The 17,477-nt window shown below is 37.7% G+C and overlaps 8 non-coding genes across 8 annotated transcripts; all 8 read left to right on the top strand.

Moving 5' to 3' along the window:
- Window positions 1-1,431: 1,431 nt before the first annotated feature.
- TRNAR-UCU (transfer RNA arginine (anticodon UCU)) lies at window positions 1,432-1,516 on the top strand. Its single transcript is given in 2 exon segments — window positions 1,432-1,468; window positions 1,481-1,516. It is a non-coding gene; the product is annotated as a tRNA-Arg (tRNA).
- Window positions 1,517-3,710: 2,194 nt separating this feature from the next.
- Window positions 3,711-3,795, top strand: TRNAR-UCU (transfer RNA arginine (anticodon UCU)). Its single transcript is given in 2 exon segments — window positions 3,711-3,747; window positions 3,760-3,795. It is a non-coding gene; the product is annotated as a tRNA-Arg (tRNA).
- Window positions 3,796-5,992: 2,197 nt separating this feature from the next.
- On the top strand, window positions 5,993-6,077 carry TRNAR-UCU (transfer RNA arginine (anticodon UCU)). Its single transcript is given in 2 exon segments — window positions 5,993-6,029; window positions 6,042-6,077. It is a non-coding gene; the product is annotated as a tRNA-Arg (tRNA).
- A 2,193-nt stretch (window positions 6,078-8,270) lies between these two features.
- Window positions 8,271-8,355, top strand: TRNAR-UCU (transfer RNA arginine (anticodon UCU)). The gene is given in 2 exon segments: window positions 8,271-8,307; window positions 8,320-8,355. It is a non-coding gene; the product is annotated as a tRNA-Arg (tRNA).
- A 2,196-nt stretch (window positions 8,356-10,551) lies between these two features.
- On the top strand, window positions 10,552-10,636 carry TRNAR-UCU (transfer RNA arginine (anticodon UCU)). Its single transcript is given in 2 exon segments — window positions 10,552-10,588; window positions 10,601-10,636. It is a non-coding gene; the product is annotated as a tRNA-Arg (tRNA).
- A 2,194-nt stretch (window positions 10,637-12,830) lies between these two features.
- TRNAR-UCU (transfer RNA arginine (anticodon UCU)) lies at window positions 12,831-12,915 on the top strand. The gene is given in 2 exon segments: window positions 12,831-12,867; window positions 12,880-12,915. It is a non-coding gene; the product is annotated as a tRNA-Arg (tRNA).
- A 2,197-nt stretch (window positions 12,916-15,112) lies between these two features.
- TRNAR-UCU (transfer RNA arginine (anticodon UCU)) lies at window positions 15,113-15,197 on the top strand. Its single transcript is given in 2 exon segments — window positions 15,113-15,149; window positions 15,162-15,197. It is a non-coding gene; the product is annotated as a tRNA-Arg (tRNA).
- Window positions 15,198-17,392: 2,195 nt separating this feature from the next.
- On the top strand, window positions 17,393-17,477 carry TRNAR-UCU (transfer RNA arginine (anticodon UCU)). The gene is given in 2 exon segments: window positions 17,393-17,429; window positions 17,442-17,477. It is a non-coding gene; the product is annotated as a tRNA-Arg (tRNA).

Genomic DNA, 17,477 nt, shown 5'->3' with positions numbered 1-17,477 from the left:
GAATGCCGGCAAGTTCAATCATTAACAGCTTTACACGTCCGAGTTCCTGTGTCTTTTCACGTTATATGGAGTGTTAATTGGCATAACAACACTGCGAGTTAACACATTTGTAGCGCAAGTAAACAGACGGCATTTTAAAGAAGGGGGCGGCAATCCATTGACAAAATTTTCTTGAATATCCTTACAAATGCGAAAATTGGTATAGGAATTCGAAACTATAAATCAACCAAAACATACCACATGTGTATCATTGCTACACGCTTTCTCGTCCCATGCGTATCGTATAAAGAATACTATGGCATTACATATTGACAACACCCATTTTACAGCCAATGTTATGTTGAACTTATTACCGGTGTTAGATATTGCTGGTCGGTTTGATTGGAAGAATGTCTGCGGTTACGTAGATGGTAAATCGCACAGCAAAGGTAAGTAAATGTGCTCTACTTTAAATAATTATGTCTCACCGAATTAACTTCAAAATGGATTATAGTGGTTTAGGTCACGTAATGTTGTATCACGATTGCTACAGACACAAATATGTGGGTTTTTTTATTTTTACAGGTAGTTATGATGTCAGGAAATCAAGTCGCTATATCTACAGCGAGACACAGTCGGTTTTATTAGAAGTAATATTTACAACTACTACGGAGTATCTAAATCGCGACATGCGCAAGCGTATCGCCATAATTACCAACTTATCGGAAAAGTCAATTATGGTAAGTGAGAGCATTATGTATGCACCAAAGTATGTTATAATGTAAGCGAACAGTTTATTGTTGTTCATTATACAATAATCTATTTTATTCACTTTTCAGAAGTGGTTTCAGAATCGTCGGGGTCCAAAACGGAGGCAAGAACGGAAAAGAGATGCCGTGTTGTATGCTAAGCACCATCAAGCACCAATACAAAAGTTGAAAGAATCGACGACGCGTTTTCCGTCCGTGCGAAGTCGAGGAAAATCAGTGGACACTAGACTTGATGTCCTACCAGCAACGCCTTCCCTCAGTGAATATATTGGTGTTCCACAATCCAGTAGTACACCAAGGCATTGTAGTGATACGAAGATACAAAATTGCAGTACACATTCCAGTGGTATCCTGGCAGACGTCTATCAAAGTGAAATAGAAATATGTAGTACACCTTGTAAAGACGTGTCATCAGATTTGTCATTTAATGGAATTACTGATTTAGATCGTACTCTGTGTCCATTAGTCATTTGCGAAGCTTCATATTCTGTTTGAGAAAAGCATTTATTCGTGGTTAGTCATTTTAATTTCGTGTACATAATACGTTATAATAAAATATAAATACAAAATACATATTGTGTATTCAATTATGAGTCAAGATCGAAAGGAACAGTGTGATCTGGTCAAACGTTGTGATGTAAAAAATAAAAATACCTTGCATACGAAGCAGGCGATATGCAGTGTCTCCGTGGCGCAACGGATAGCGCGTCGGACTTCTAGTTGAAACAGTTATTCGGAGGCTGTGGGTTCGAATCCCACCGGAGATGGCTCTTCTTTTAAGTCACGATGGACATGTTTTGTTCAAATTGTCGTCAATAGTCTTAACATATTGGACAGTTGTAGCTCTCCTCGGTACTAATATTTAGGAAAGACCGAGACCGTCGACTGAGATTAAAATATTCTGCACGCATTTTGATGGAATGAACCAATATAAAAAAATGGCTACCAATGGTATAAAAAGCCAACTGGTTGTAGCGATACAAGGTGTTTAATATGTGTTCTACACGAGCCTTTGTAAGATCAACCGAAATATAAAAATAATTACCTAATTCCATCAACATACATGTCCTTGCTTATCCCCAACGTCTACATGGAGTGACGTTGAATGCTTTTTAACATGTTATTGAAGCACCGTCACACGGTAAATGTTGGTGAGTTGAAACATAATCAACCGGAACAATCACAGTGTTAGTGAGTTTTCACGATCCGCGGATTATTAATTAGCATTCCAATTGTTAACACATTTGCCAAAAGTTAACACATTTGCCATGATATTAGAAAGCCGGCATTTTTGAAAGAAAAGCAGTTCTCTATTAGATTGTTTTGTTCAATTTAACGTCAGTGTTCTGTCCGAATTAAACATCAGTATTTTATCTAAGTGTCAATAATTAAAGAACACCAAATAGAGAAGAGCGTCGGATGAGATTTATAATTCCATACACATTTGGAAATGGTACACTCATTAATAAACACAACAAAATCGCCGCAGCCAGTATACGTTTTTTTGTTTTGTCGAAGCGCCATCACTCGGTGAATGCCGGCAAGTTCAATCATTAACAGCTTTACACATCCGAGTTCCAGTGTCTTTTCACGTTATATGGAGTGTTAATTGGCATAACAACACTGCGAGTTAACACATTTGTAGCACAAGTAAACAGCCGGCATTTTACAGAAGGGGGCGGCAATCCCTTGACAAAGTTTTCTTGAATATCCTTACAAATGCGAAAATTGGTATAGGAATTCGAAACTATAAATCAACCAAAACATACCACATGTGTATCATTGCTACACGCTTTCTCGTCCCATGCGTATCGTATAAAGAATACTATGGCATTACATATTGACAACACCCATTTTACAGCCAATGCTATGTTGAACTTATTACCGGTGTTAGATATTGCTGGTCGGTTTGATTGGAAGAATGTCTGCGGTTACGTAGATGGTAAATCGCACAGCAAAGGTAAGTAAATGTGCTCTACTTTAAATAATTATGTCTCACCGAATTAACTTCAAAATGGATTACAGTGGTTTAGGTCACGTAATGTTGTATCACGATTGCTACAGACACAAATATGTTTTTTTTTATTTTTACAGGTAGTTATATTGGCAGGAAATCAAGTCGCTATATCTACAGCGAGACACAGTCGGTTTTATTAGAAGTAATATTTACAACTACTACGGAGTATCTAAATCGCGACATGCGCAAGCGTATCGCCATAATTACCAACTTATCGGAAAAGTCAATTATGGTAAGTGAGAGCATTATGTATGCACCAAAGTATGTTATAATGTAAGCGAACAGTTTCTTGTTGTTCATTATACAATAATCTATTTTATTCACTTTTCAGAAGTGGTTTCAGAATCGTCGGGGTCCAAAACGGAGGCAAGAACGGAAAAGAGATGCCGTGTTGTATGCTAAGCACCATCAAGCACCAATACAAAAGTTGAAAGAATCGACGACGCGTTTTCCGTCCGTGCGAAGTCGAGGAAAATCAGTGGACACTCGACTTGATGTCCTACCAGCAACGCCTTCCCTCAGTGAATATATTGGTGTTCCACAATCCAGTAGTACACCAAGGCATTGTAGTGATACGAAGATACAAAATTGCAGTACACATTCCAGTGGTATCCTGACAGACGTCTATCAAAGTGAAATAGAAATATGTAGTACACCTTGTAAAGACGTGTCATCAGATTTGTCATTTAATGGAATTACTGATTTAGATCGTACTCTGTGTCCATTAGTCATTTGCGAAGCTTCATATTCTGTTTGAGAAAAGCATTTATTCGTGGTTAGTCATTTTAATTTCGTGTACATAATACGTTATAATAAAATATAAATACAAAATACATATTGTGTATTCAATTATGAGTCAAGATCGAAAGGAACAGTGTGATCTGGTCAAACGTTGTGATGTAACAAATAAAAATACCTTGCATACGAAGCTGGCCATATGCAGTGTCTCCGTGGCGCAACGGATAGCGCGTCGGACTTCTAGTTGAAACAGTTATTCGGAGCCTGTGGGTTCGAATCCCACCGGAGATGGCTCTTCTTTTAAGTCACGATGGACATGTTTTGTTCAAATTGTCGTCAATAGTCTTAACATATTGGACAGTTGTAGCACTCCTCGGTACTAATAATTAGGAAAGACCGAGACCGTCGACTGAGATTAAAATATTCTGCACGGATTTTGATGTAATGAACCAAAAACAAAAATGGCTACTAATGGTATAAAAAGCCAACTGATTGTAGCGATACTAGGTGTTTGATATGTGTTCTACACGAGCCTTTGTAAGATCAACCGACATATAAAAATAATTACCTAATTCCATCAACATACATGTCCTTGCTTATCCCCAACGTCTACATGGAATGACGTTGAATGCTCTTTAACATGTTATTGAAGCACCGTCACACGGTAAATGTTGGTGAGTTGAAACATAATCAGCCGGAACAATCGCAGTGTTAGTGAGTTTTCACGATCCGCGGATTATTAATTAGCATTCAAATTGTTAACACATTTGCCAAAAGTTAACACATTTGCCATGATATTAGAAAGCCGGCATTTTTGAAAGAAAAGCAGTTCTCTATTGGATTGTTTTGTTCAATTTAACGTCAGTGTTCCTGTCCGAATTAAACAGCAGTATCTTATCTAAGTGTCAATACTTAAAGAACACCAAATAGAGAAGAGCGTCGGATGAGATTTATAATTCCATACACATTTTGAAATGGAACACTCATTAATAAACACAACAAAATCGCCGCAGCCAGTAGACGTTTTTATTGTTTTGTCGAAGCGCCATCACTCGGTGAATGCCGGCAAGTTCAATCATTAACAGCTTTACACATCCGAGTTCCGGTGTCTTTTCACGTTATATGGAGTGTTAATTGGCATAACAACACTGCGAGTTAACACATTTGTAGCGCAAGTAAACAGACGGCATTTTAAAGAAGGGGGCGGCAATCCATTGACAAAGTTTTCTTGAATATCCTTACAAATGCGAAAATTGGTATAGGAATTCGAAACTATAAATCAACCAAAACATACCACATGTGTATCATTGCTACACGCTTTCTCGTCCCATGCTTATCGTATAAAGAATACTATGGCATTACATATTGACAACACCCATTTTACAGCCAATGTTATGTTGAACTTATTACCGGTGTTAGATATTGCTGGTCGGTTTGATTGGAAGAATGTCTGCGGTTACGTAGATGGTAAATCGCACAGCAAATGTAAGTAAATGTGCTCTACTTTAAATAATTATGTCTCACCGAATTAACTTCAAAATGGATTATAGTGGTTTAGGTCACGTAATGTTGTATCACGATTGCTACAGACACAAATATGTGGTTTTTTTTATTCTTACAGGTAGTTATGTTGGCAGGAAATCAAGTCGCTATATCTACAGCGAGACACAGTCGGTTTTATTAGAAGTAGTATTTACAACTACTACGGAGTATCTAAATCGCGACATGCGCAAGCGTATCGCCATAATTACCAACTTATCGGAAAAGTCAATTATGGTAAGTGAGAGCATTATGTATGCACCAAAGTATGTTATAATGTAAGCGAACAGTTTATTGTTGTTCATTATACAATAATCTATTTTATTCACTTTTCAGAAGTGGTTTCAGAATCGTCGGGGTCCAAAACGGAGGCAAGAACGGAAAAGAGATGCCGTGTTGTATGCTAAGCACCATCAAGCACCAATACAAAAGTTGAAAGAATCGACGACGCGTTTTCCGTCCGTGCGAAGTCGAGGAAAATCAGTGGACACTCGACTTGATGTACTACCAGTAACGCCTTCCCTCAGTGAATATATTGGTGTTCCACAATCCAGTAGTACACCAAGGCATTGTAGTGATACGAAGATACAAAATTGCAGTACACATTCCAGTGGTATCCTGACAGACGTCTATCAAAGTGAAATAGAAATATGTAGTACACCTTGTAAAGACGTGTCATCAGATTTGTCATTTAATGGAATTACTGATTTAGATCGTACTCTGTGTCCATTAGTCATTTGCGAAGCTTCATATTCTGTTTGAGAAAAGCATTTATTCGTGGTTAGTCATTTTAATTTCGTGTACATAATACGTTATAATAAAATATGAATACAAAATACATATTGTGTATTCAATTATGCGTCAAGATCGAAAGGAACAGTGTGATCTGGTCAAACGTTGTGATGTAAAAAATAAAAATACCTTGCATACGAAGCAGGCGATATGCAGTGTCTCCGTGGCGCAACGGATAGCGCGTCGGACTTCTAGTTGAAACAGTTATTCGGAGGCTGTGGGTTCGAATCCCACCGGAGATGGCTCTTCTTTTAAGTCACGATGGACATGTTTTGTTCAAATTGTCGTCAATAGTCATAACATATTGGACAGTTGAAGCTCTCCTCGGTACTAATAATTAGGAAAGACCGAGACCGTCGACTGAGAGTAAAATATTCTGCACGGATTTTGATGTAATGAACCAAAAACAAAAATGGCCACTAATGGTATAAAAAGCCAACTGATTGTAGCGATACTAGGTGTTTGATATGTGTTCTACACGAGCCTTTGTAAGATCAACCGAAATATAAAAATAATTACCTAATTCCATCAACATACATGTCCTTTCTTATCCCCAACGTCTACATGGAATGACGTTGAATGCTCTTTAACATGTTATTGAAGCACCGTCACACGGTAAATATTGGTGAGTTGAAACATAATCAACCGGAACAATCACAGTGTTAGTGAGTTTTCACGATCCGCGGATTATTAATTAGCATTCCAATTCTTAACGCATTTGTCAAAAGTTAACCTATTTGCCATGATATTAGAAAGCCGGCATTTTTGAAAGAAAAGCAGTTCTCTATTGGATTGTTTTGTTCAATTTAACGTCAGTGTTCTGTCCGAATTAAACATCAGTATTTTATCTAAGTTTCAATAATTAAAGAACACCAAATAGAGAAGAGCGTCGGATGAGATTTATAATTCCATACACATTTTGAAATGGTACACTCATTAATAAACACCACAAAATCGCCGCAGCCAGTATACGTTTTTTTGTTTTGTCGAAGCGCCATCACTCGGTGAATGCCGGCAAGTTCAATCATTAACAGCTTTACACATCCGAGTTCCAGTGTCTTTTCACGTTATATGGAGTGTTAATTGGCATAACAACACTGCGAGTTAACACATTTGTAGCACAAGTAAACAGCCGGCATTTTACTGAAGGGGGCGGCAATCCATTGACAAAGTTTTCTAGAATATCCTTACAAATGCGAAAATTGGTATAGGAATTCGAAACTATAAATCAACCAAAACATACCACATGTGTATCATTGCTACACGCTTTCTCGTCCCATGCGTATCGTATAAAGAATACTATGGCATTACATATTGACATCACCCATTTTACAGCCAATGCTATGTTGAACTTATTACCGGTGTTAGATATTGCTGGTCGGTTTGATTGGAAGAATGTCTGCGGTTACGTAGATGGTAAATCGCACAGCAAAGGTAAGTAAATGTGCTCTACTTTAAATAATTATGTCTCACCGAATTAACTTCAAAATGGATTACAGTGGTTTAGGTTACGTAATGTTGTATCACGATTGCTACAGACACAAATATGTTTTTTTTTATTTTTACAGGTAGTTATATTGGCAGGAAATCAAGTCGCTATATCTACAGCGAGACACAGTCGGTTTTATTAGAAGTAATATTTACAACTACTACGGAGTATCTAAATCGCGACATGCGCAAGCGTATCGCCATAATTACCAACTTATCGGAAAAGTCAATTATGGTAAGTGAGAGCATTATGTATGCACCAAAGTATGTTATAATGTAAGCGAACAGTTTCTTGTTGTTCATTATACAATAATCTATTTTATTCACTTTTCAGAAGTGGTTTCAGAATCGTCGGGGTCCAAAACGGAGGCAAGAACGGAAAAGAGATGCCGTGTTGTATGCTAAGCACCATCAAGCACCAATACAAAAGTTGAAAGAATCGACGACGCGTTTTCCGTCCGTGCGAAGTCGAGGAATATCAGTGGACACTCGACTTGATGTCCTACCAGCAACGCCTTCCCTCAGTGAATATATTGGTGTTCCACAATCCAGTAGTACACCAAGGCATTGTAGTGATACGAAGATACAAAATTGCAGTACACATTCCAGTGGTATCCTGACAGACGTCTATCAAAGTGAAATAGAAATATGTAGTACAACTTGTAAAGACGTGTCATCAGATTTGTCATTTAATGGAATTACTGATTTAGATCGTACTCTGTGTCCATTAGTCATTTGCGAAGCTTCATATTCTGTTTGAGAAAAGCATTTATTCTTGGTTAGTCATTTTAATTTCGTGTACATAATACGTTATAATAAAATATAAATAAAAAATACATATTGTGTATTCAATTATGAGTCAAGATCGAAAGGAACAGTGTGATCTGGTCAAACGTTGTGATGTAACAAATAAAAATACCTTGCATACAAAGCTGGCCATATGCAGTGTCTCCGTGGCGCAACGGATAGCGCGTCGGACTTCTAGTTGAAACAGTTATTCGGAGGCTGTGGGTTCGAATCCCACCGGAGATGGCTCTTCTTTTAAGTCACGATGGACATGTTTTGTTCAAATTGTCGTCAATAGTCTTAACATATTGGACAGTTGTAGCACTCCTCGGTACTAATAATTAGGAAAGACCGAGACCGTCGACTGAGATTAAAATATTCTGCACGGATTTTGATGTAATGAACCAAAAACAAAAATGGCTACTAATGGTATAAAAAGCCAACTGATTGTAGCGATACTAGGTGTTTGATATGTGTTCTACACGAGCCTTTGTAAGATCAACCGACATATAAAAATAATTACCTAATTCCATCAACATACATGTCCTTGCTTATCCCCAACGTCTACATGGAATGACGTTGAATGCTCTTTAACATGATATTGAAGCACCGTCACACGGTAAATGTTGGTGAGTTGAAACATAATCAGCCGGAACAATCGCAGTGTTAGTGAGTTTTCACGATCCGCGGATTATTAATTAGCATTCAAATTCTTAACACATTTGCCAAAAGTTAACACATTTGCCATGATATTAGAAAGCCGGCATTTTTGAAAGAAAAGCAGTTCTCTATTGGATTGTTTTGTTCAATTTAACGTCAGTGTTCTGTCCGAATTAAACAGCAGTATCTTATCTAAGTGTCAATAATTAAAGAACACCAAATAGAGAAGAGCGTCGGATGAGATTTATAATTCCATCCACATTTTGAAATGGTATACTCATTAATAAACACAACAAAATCGCCGCAGCCAGTAGACGTTTTTATTGTTTTGTCGAAGCGCCATCACTCGGTGAATGCCGGCAAGTTCAATCATTAACAGCTTTACACGTCCGAGTTCCTGTGTCTTTTCACGTTATATGGAGTGTTAATTGGCATAACAACACTGCGAGTTAACACATTTGTAGCGCAAGTAAACAGACGGCATTTTAAAGAAGGGGGCGGCAATCCATTGACAAAATTTTCTTGAATATCCTTACAAATGCGAAAATTGGTATAGGAATTCGAAACTATAAATCAACCAAAACATACCACATGTGTATCATTGCTACACGCTTTCTCGTCCCATGCGTATCGTATAAAGAATACTATGGCATTACATATTGACAACACCCATTTTACAGCCAATGTTATGTTGAACTTATTACCGGTGTTAGATATTGCTGGTCGGTTTGATTGGAAGAATGTCTGCGGTTACGTAGATGGTAAATCGCACAGCAAAGGTAAGTAAATGTGCTCTACTTTAAATAATTATGTCTCACCGAATTAACTTCAAAATGGATTATAGTGGTTTAGGTCACGTAATGTTGTATCACGATTGCTACAGACACAAATATGTGGGTTTTTTTATTTTTACAGGTAGTTATGATGGCAGGAAATCAAGTCGCTATATCTACAGCGAGACACAGTCGGTTTTATTAGAAGTAATATTTACAACTACTACGGAGTATCTAAATCGCGACATGCGCAAGCGTATCGCCATAATTACCAACTTATCGGAAAAGTCAATTATGGTAAGTGAGAGCATTATGTATGCACCAAAGTATGTTATAATGTAAGCGAACAGTTTATTGTTGTTCATTATACAATAATCTATTTTATTCACTTTTCAGAAGTGGTTTCAGAATCGTCGGGGTCCAAAACGGAGGCAAGAACGGAAAAGAGATGCCGTGTTGTATGCTAAGCACCATCAAGCACCAATACAAAAGTTGAAAGAATCGACGACGCGTTTTCCGTCCGTGCGAAGTCGAGGAAAATCAGTGGACACTCGACTTGATGTCCTACCAGCAACGCCTTCCCTCAGTGAATATATTGGTGTTCCACAATCCAGTAGTACACCAAGGCATTGTAGTGATACGAAGATACAAAATTGCAATACACATTCCAGTGGTATCCTGGCAGACGTCTATCAAAGTGAAATAGAAATATGTAGTACACCTTGTAAAGACGTGTCATCAGATTTGTCATTTAATGGAATTACTGATTTAGATCGTACTCTGTGTCCATTAGTCATTTGCGAAGCTTCATATTCTGTTTGAGAAAAGCATTTATTCGTGGTTAGTCATTTTAATTTCGTGTACATAATACGTTATAATAAAATATAAATACAAAATACATATTGTGTATTCAATTATGAGTCAAGATCGAAAGGAACAGTGTGATCTGGTCAAACGTTGTGATGTAAAAAACAAAAATACCTTGCATACGAAGCAGGCGATATGCAGTGTCTCCGTGGCGCAACGGATAGCGCGTCGGACTTCTAGTTGAAACAGTTATTCGGAGGCTGTGGGTTCGAATCCCACCGGAGATGGCTCTTCTTTTAAGTCACGATGGACATGTTTTGTTCAAATTGTCGTCAATAGTCTTTACATATTGGACAGTTGTAGCTCTCCTCGGTACTAATATTTAGGAAAGACCGAGACCGTCGACTGAGATTAAAATATTCTGCACGCATTTTGATGGAATGAACCAATATAAAAAAATGGCTACCAATGGTATAAAAAGCCAACTGGTTGTAGCGATACAAGGTGTTTAATATGTGTTCTACACGAGCCTTTGTAAGATCAACCGAAATATAAAAATAATTACCTAATTCCATCAACATACATGTCCTTGCTTATCCCCAACGTCTACATGGAATGACGTTGAATGCTCTTTAACATGTTATTGAAGCACCGTCACACGGTAAATATTGGTGAGTTGAAACATAATCAACCGGAACAATCACAGTGTTAGTGAGTTTTCACGATCCGCGGATTATTAATTAGCATTCCAATTCTTAACGCATTTGTCAAAAGTTAACCTATTTGCCATGATATTAGAAAGCCGGCATTTTTGAAAGAAAAGCAGTTCTCTATTGGATTGTTTTGTTCAATTTAACGTCAGTGTTCTGTCCGAATTAAACATCAGTATTTTATCTAAGTTTCAATAATTAAAGAACACCAAATAGAGAAGAGCGTCGGATGAGATTTATAATTCCATACACATTTTGAAATGGTACACTCATTAATAAACACAACAAAATCGCCGCAGCCAGTATACGTTTTTTTGTTTTGTCGAAGCGCCATCACTCGGTGAATGCCGGCAAGTTCAATCATTAACAGCTTTACACATCCGAGTTCCAGTGTCTTTTCACGTTATATGGAGTGTTAATTGGCATAACAACACTGCGAGTTAACACATTTGTAGCACAAGTAAACAGCCGGCATTTTACTGAAGGGGGCGGCAATCCATTGACAAAGTTTTCTAGAATATCCTTACAAATGCGAAAATTGGTATAGGAATTCGAAACTATAAATCAACCAAAACATACCACATGTGTATCATTGCCACACGCTTTCTCGTCCCATGCGTATCGTATAAAGAATACTATGGCATTACATATTGACAACACCCATTTTACAGCCAATGCTATGTTGAACTTATTACCGGTGTTAGATATTGCTGGTCGGTTTGATTGGAAGAATGTCTGCGGTTACGTAGATGGTAAATCGCACAGCAAAGGTAAGTAAATGTGCTCTACTTTAAATAATTATGTCTCACCGAATTAACTTCAAAATGGATTACAGTGGTTTAGGTTACGTAATGTTGTATCACGATTGCTACAGACACAAATATGTTTTTTTTTATTTTTACAGGTAGTTATATTGGCAGGAAATCAAGTCGCTATATCTACAGCGAGACACAGTCGGTTTTATTAGAAGTAATATTTACAACTACTACGGAGTATCTAAATCGCGACATGCGCAAGCGTATCGCCATAATTACCAACTTATCGGAAAAGTCAATTATGGTAAGTGAGAGCATTATGTATGCACCAAAGTATGTTATAATGTAAGCGAACAGTTTCTTGTTGTTCATTATACAATAATCTATTTTATTCACTTTTCAGAAGTGGTTTCAGAATCGTCGGGGTCCAAAACGGAGGCAAGAACGGAAAAGAGATGCCGTGTTGTATGCTAAGCACCATCAAGCACCAATACAAAAGTTGAAAGAATCGACGACGCGTTTTCCGTCCGTGCGAAGTCGAGGAATATCAGTGGACACTCGACTTGATGTCCTACCAGCAACGCCTTCCCTCAGTGAATATATTGGTGTTCCACAATCCAGTAGTACACCAAGGCATTGTAGTGATACGAAGATACAAAATTGCAGTACACATTCCAGTGGTATCCTGACAGACGTCTATCAAAGTGAAATAGAAATATGTAGTACACCTTGTAAAGACGTGTCATCAGATTTGTCATTTAATGGAATTACTGATTTAGATCGTACTCTGTGTCCATTAGTCATTTGCGAAGCTTCATATTCTGTTTGAGAAAAGCATTTATTCTTGGTTAGTCATTTTAATTTCGTGTACATAATACGTTATAATAAAATATAAATAAAAAATACATATTGTGTATTCAATTATGAGTCAAGATCGAAAGGAGCAGTGTGATCTTGTCAAACGTTGTGATGTAAAAAATAAAAATACCTTGCATACGAAGCAGGCGATATGCAGTGTCTCCGTGGCGCAACGGATAGCGCGTCGGACTTCTAGTTGAAACAGTTATTCGGAGGCTGTGGGTTCGAATCCCACCGAAGATGGCTCTTCGTTTAAGTCACGATGGACATGTTTTGTTCAAATTGTCGTCAATAGTCTTAACATATTGGACAGTTGTAGCTCTCCTCGGTACTAATATTTAGGAAAGACCGAGACCGTCGACTGAGATTAAAATATTCTGCACGCATTTTGATGGAATGAACCAATATAAAAAAATGGCTACCAATGGTATAAAAAGCCAACTGGTTGTAGCGATACAAGGTGTTTAATATGTGTTCTACACGAGCCTTTGTAAGATCAACCGAAATATAAAAATAATTACCTAATTCCATCAACATACATGTCCTTGCCTATCCCCAACGTCTACATGGAATGACGTTGAATGCTCTTTAACATGTTATTGAAGCGCCGTCACTCGGCAAATGTTGATGAGTTGAAACATAATCAACCAGAACAATCACAGAGTTAGTGAGTTTTCACGACCCGCGGATTATTAATTAGCATTCCAATTGTTAACACATTTGCCAAAAGTTAACACATTTGCCATGATATTAGAAAGCCGGCATTTTTGAAAGAAAAGCAGTTCTCTATTGGATTGTTTTGTTCAATTTAACGTCAGTGTTCTGTCCGAATTAAACAGCAGTATCTTATCTAAGTGTCAATAATTAAAGAACACCAAATAGAGAAGAGCGTCGGATGAGATTTATAATTCCATCCACATTTTGAAATGGTATACTCATTAATAAACACAACAAAATCGCCGCAGCCAGTAGACGTTTTTATTGTTTTGTCGAAGCGCCATCACTCGGTGAATGCCGGCAAGTTCAATCATTAACAGCTTTACACGTCCGAGTTCCTGTGTCTTTTCACGTTATATGGAGTGTTAATTGGCATAACAACACTGCGAGTTAACACATTTGTAGCGCAAGTAAACAGACGGCATTTTAAAGAAGGGGGCGGCAATCCATTGACAAAATTTTCTTGAATATCCTTACAAATGCGAAAATTGGTATAGGAATTCGAAACTATAAATCAACCAAAACATACCACATGTGTATCATTGCTACACGCTTTCTCGTCCCATGCGTATCGTATAAAGAATACTATGGCATTACATATTGACAACACCCATTTTACAGCCAATGTTATGTTGAACTTATTACCGGTGTTAGATATTGCTGGTCGGTTTGATTGGAAGAATGTCTGCGGTTACGTAGATGGTAAATCGCACAGCAAAGGTAAGTAAATGTGCTCTACTTTAAATAATTATGTCTCACCGAATTAACTTCAAAATGGATTATAGTGGTTTAGGTCACGTAATGTTGTATCACGATTGCTACAGACACAAATATGTGGGTTTTTTTATTTTTACAGGTAGTTATGATGGCAGGAAATCAAGTCGCTATATCTACAGCGAGACACAGTCGGTTTTATTAGAAGTAATATTTACAACTACTACGGAGTATCTAAATCGCGACATGCGCAAGCGTATCGCCATAATTACCAACTTATCGGAAAAGTCAATTATGGTAAGTGAGAGCATTATGTATGCACCAAAGTATGTTATAATGTAAGCGAACAGTTTCTTGTTGTTCATTATACAATAATCTATTTTATTCACTTTTCAGAAGTGGTTTCAGAATCGTCGGGGTCCAAAACGGAGGCAAGAACGGAAAAGAGATGCCGTGTTGTATGCTAAGCACCATCAAGCACCAATACAAAAGTTGAAAGAATCGACGACGCGTTTTCCGTCCGTGCGAAGTCGAGGAAAATCAGTGGACACTCGACTTGATGTCCTACCAGCAACGCCTTCCCTCAGTGAATATATTGGTGTTCCACAATCCAGTAGTACACCAAGGCATTGTAGTGATACGAAGATACAAAATTGCAGTACACATTCCAGTGGTATCCTGGCAGACGTCTATCAAAGTGAAATAGAAATATGTAGTACACCTTGTAAAGACGTGTCATCAGATTTGTCATTTAATGGAATTACTGATTTAGATCGTACTCTGTGTCCATTAGTCATTTGCGAAGCTTCATATTCTGTTTGAGAAAAGCATTTATTCGTGGTTAGTCATTTTAATTTCGTGTACATAATACGTTATAATAAAATATAAATACAAAATACATATTGTGTATTCAATTATGAGTCAAGATCGAAAGGAACAGTGTGATCTGGTCAAACGTTGTGATGTAAAAAATAAAAATACCTTGCATACGAAGCAGGCGATATGCAGTGTCTCCGTGGCGCAACGGATAGCGCGTCGGACTTCTAGTTGAAACAGTTATTCGGAGGCTGTGGGTTCGAATCCCACCGGAGATGGCTCTTCTTTTAAGTCACGATGGACATGTTTTGTTCAAATTGTCGTCAATAGTCTTAACATATTGGACAGTTGTAGCTCTCCTCGGTACTAATATTTAGGAAAGACCGAGACCGTCGACTGAGATTAAAATATTCTGCACGCATTTTGATGGAATGAACCAATATAAAAAAATGGCTACCAATGGTATAAAAAGCCAACTGGTTGTAGCGATACAAGGTGTTTAATATGTGTTCTACACGAGCCTTTGTAAGATCAACCGAAATATAAAAATAATTACCTAATTCCATCAACATACATGTCCTTGCCTATCCCCAACGTCTACATGGAATGACGTTGAATGCTCTTTAACATGTTATTGAAGCGCCGTCACTCGGCAAATGTTGATGAGTTGAAACATAATCAACCAGAACAATCACAGAGTTAGTGAGTTTTCACGATCCGCGGATTATTAATTAGCATTCAAATTGTTAACACATTTGCCAAAAGTTAACACATTTGCCATGATATTAGAAAGCCGGCATTTTTGAAAGAAAAGCAGTTCTCTATTGGATTGTTTTGTTCAATTTAACGTCAGTGTTCCTGTCCGAATTAAACAGCAGTATCTTATCTAAGTGTCAATACTTAAAGAACACCAAATAGAGAAGAGCGTCGGATGAGATTTATAATTCCATACACATTTTGAAATGGAACACTCATTAATAAACACAACAAAATCGCCGCAGCCAGTATACGTTTTTTTGTTTTGTCGAAGCGCCATCACTCGGTGAATGTCGGCAAGTTCAATCATTAACAGCTTTACACATCCGAGTTCCAGTGTCTTTTCACGTTATATGGAGTGTTAATTGGCATAACAACACTGCGAGTTAACACATTTGTAGCGCAAGTAAACAGCCGGCATTTTACAGAAGGGGGCGGCAATCCATTGACAAAGTTTTCTTGAATATCCTTACAAATGCGAAAATTGGTATAGGAATTCGAAACTATAAATCAACCAAAACATACCACATGTGTGTCATTGCTACACGCTTTCTCGTCCCATGCGTATCGTATAAAGAATACTATGGCATTACATATTGACAACACCCATTTTACAGCCAATGCTATGTTGAACTTATTACCGGTGTTAGATATTGCTGGTCGGTTTGATTGGAAGAATGTCTGCGGTTACGTAGATGGTAAATCGCACAGCAAAGGTAAGTAAATGTGCTCTACTTTAAATAATTATGTCTCACCGAATTAACTTCAAAATGGATTACAGTGGTTTAGGTCACGTAATGTTGTATCACGATTGCTACAGACACAAATATGTTTTTTTTTATTTTTACAGGTAGTTATATTGGCAGGAAATCAAGTCGCTATATCTACAGCGAGACACAGTCGGTTTTATTAGAAGTAATATTTACAACTACTACGGAGTATCTAAATCGCGACATGCGCAAGCGTATCGCCATAATTACCAACTTATCGGAAAAGTCAATTATGGTAAGTGAGAGCATTATGTATGCACCAAAGTATGTTATAATGTAAGCGAACAGTTTCTTGTTGTTCATTATACAATAATCTATTTTATTCACTTTTCAGAAGTGGTTTCAGAATCGTCGGGGTCCAAAACGGAGGCAAGAACGGAAAAGAGATGCCGTGTTGTATGCTAAGCACCATCAAGCACCAATACAAAAGTTGAAAGAATCGACGACGCGTTTTCCGTCCGTGCGAAGTCGAGGAAAATCAGTGGACACTCGACTTGATGTCCTACCAGCAACGCCTTCCCTCAGTGAATATATTGGTGTTCCACAATCCAGTAGTGCACCAAGGCATTGTAGTGATACGAAGATACAAAATTGCAGTACACATTCCAGTGGTATCCTGACAGACGTCTATCAAAATGAAATAGAAATATGTGGTACACCTTGTAAAGACGTGTCATCAGATTTGTCATTTAATGGAATTACTGATTTAGATCGTACTCTGTGTCCATTAGTCATTTGCGAAGCTTCATATTCTGTTTGAGAAAAGCATTTATTCTTGGTTAGTCATTTTAATTTCGTGTACATAATACGTTATAATAAAATATAAATAAAAAATACATATTGTGTATTCAATTATGAGTCAAGATCGAAAGGAGCAGTGTGATCTTGTCAAACGTTGTGATGTAAAAAATAAAAATACCTTGCATACGAAGCAGGCGATATGCAGTGTCTCCGTGGCGCAACGGATAGCGCGTCGGACTTCTAGTTGAAACAGTTATTCGGAGGCTGTGGGTTCGAATCCCACCGAAGATG

This window comes from Saccoglossus kowalevskii, chromosome 13, assembly GCF_978046115.1.
Source record: "Saccoglossus kowalevskii chromosome 13, keSacKowa6.1, whole genome shotgun sequence".
Taxonomy (NCBI): domain Eukaryota; kingdom Metazoa; phylum Hemichordata; class Enteropneusta; family Harrimaniidae; genus Saccoglossus; species Saccoglossus kowalevskii.
The sequence above is the reverse complement of the archived record's forward strand: the minus strand, read 5'-3'. Positions and strand labels throughout refer to the sequence as shown.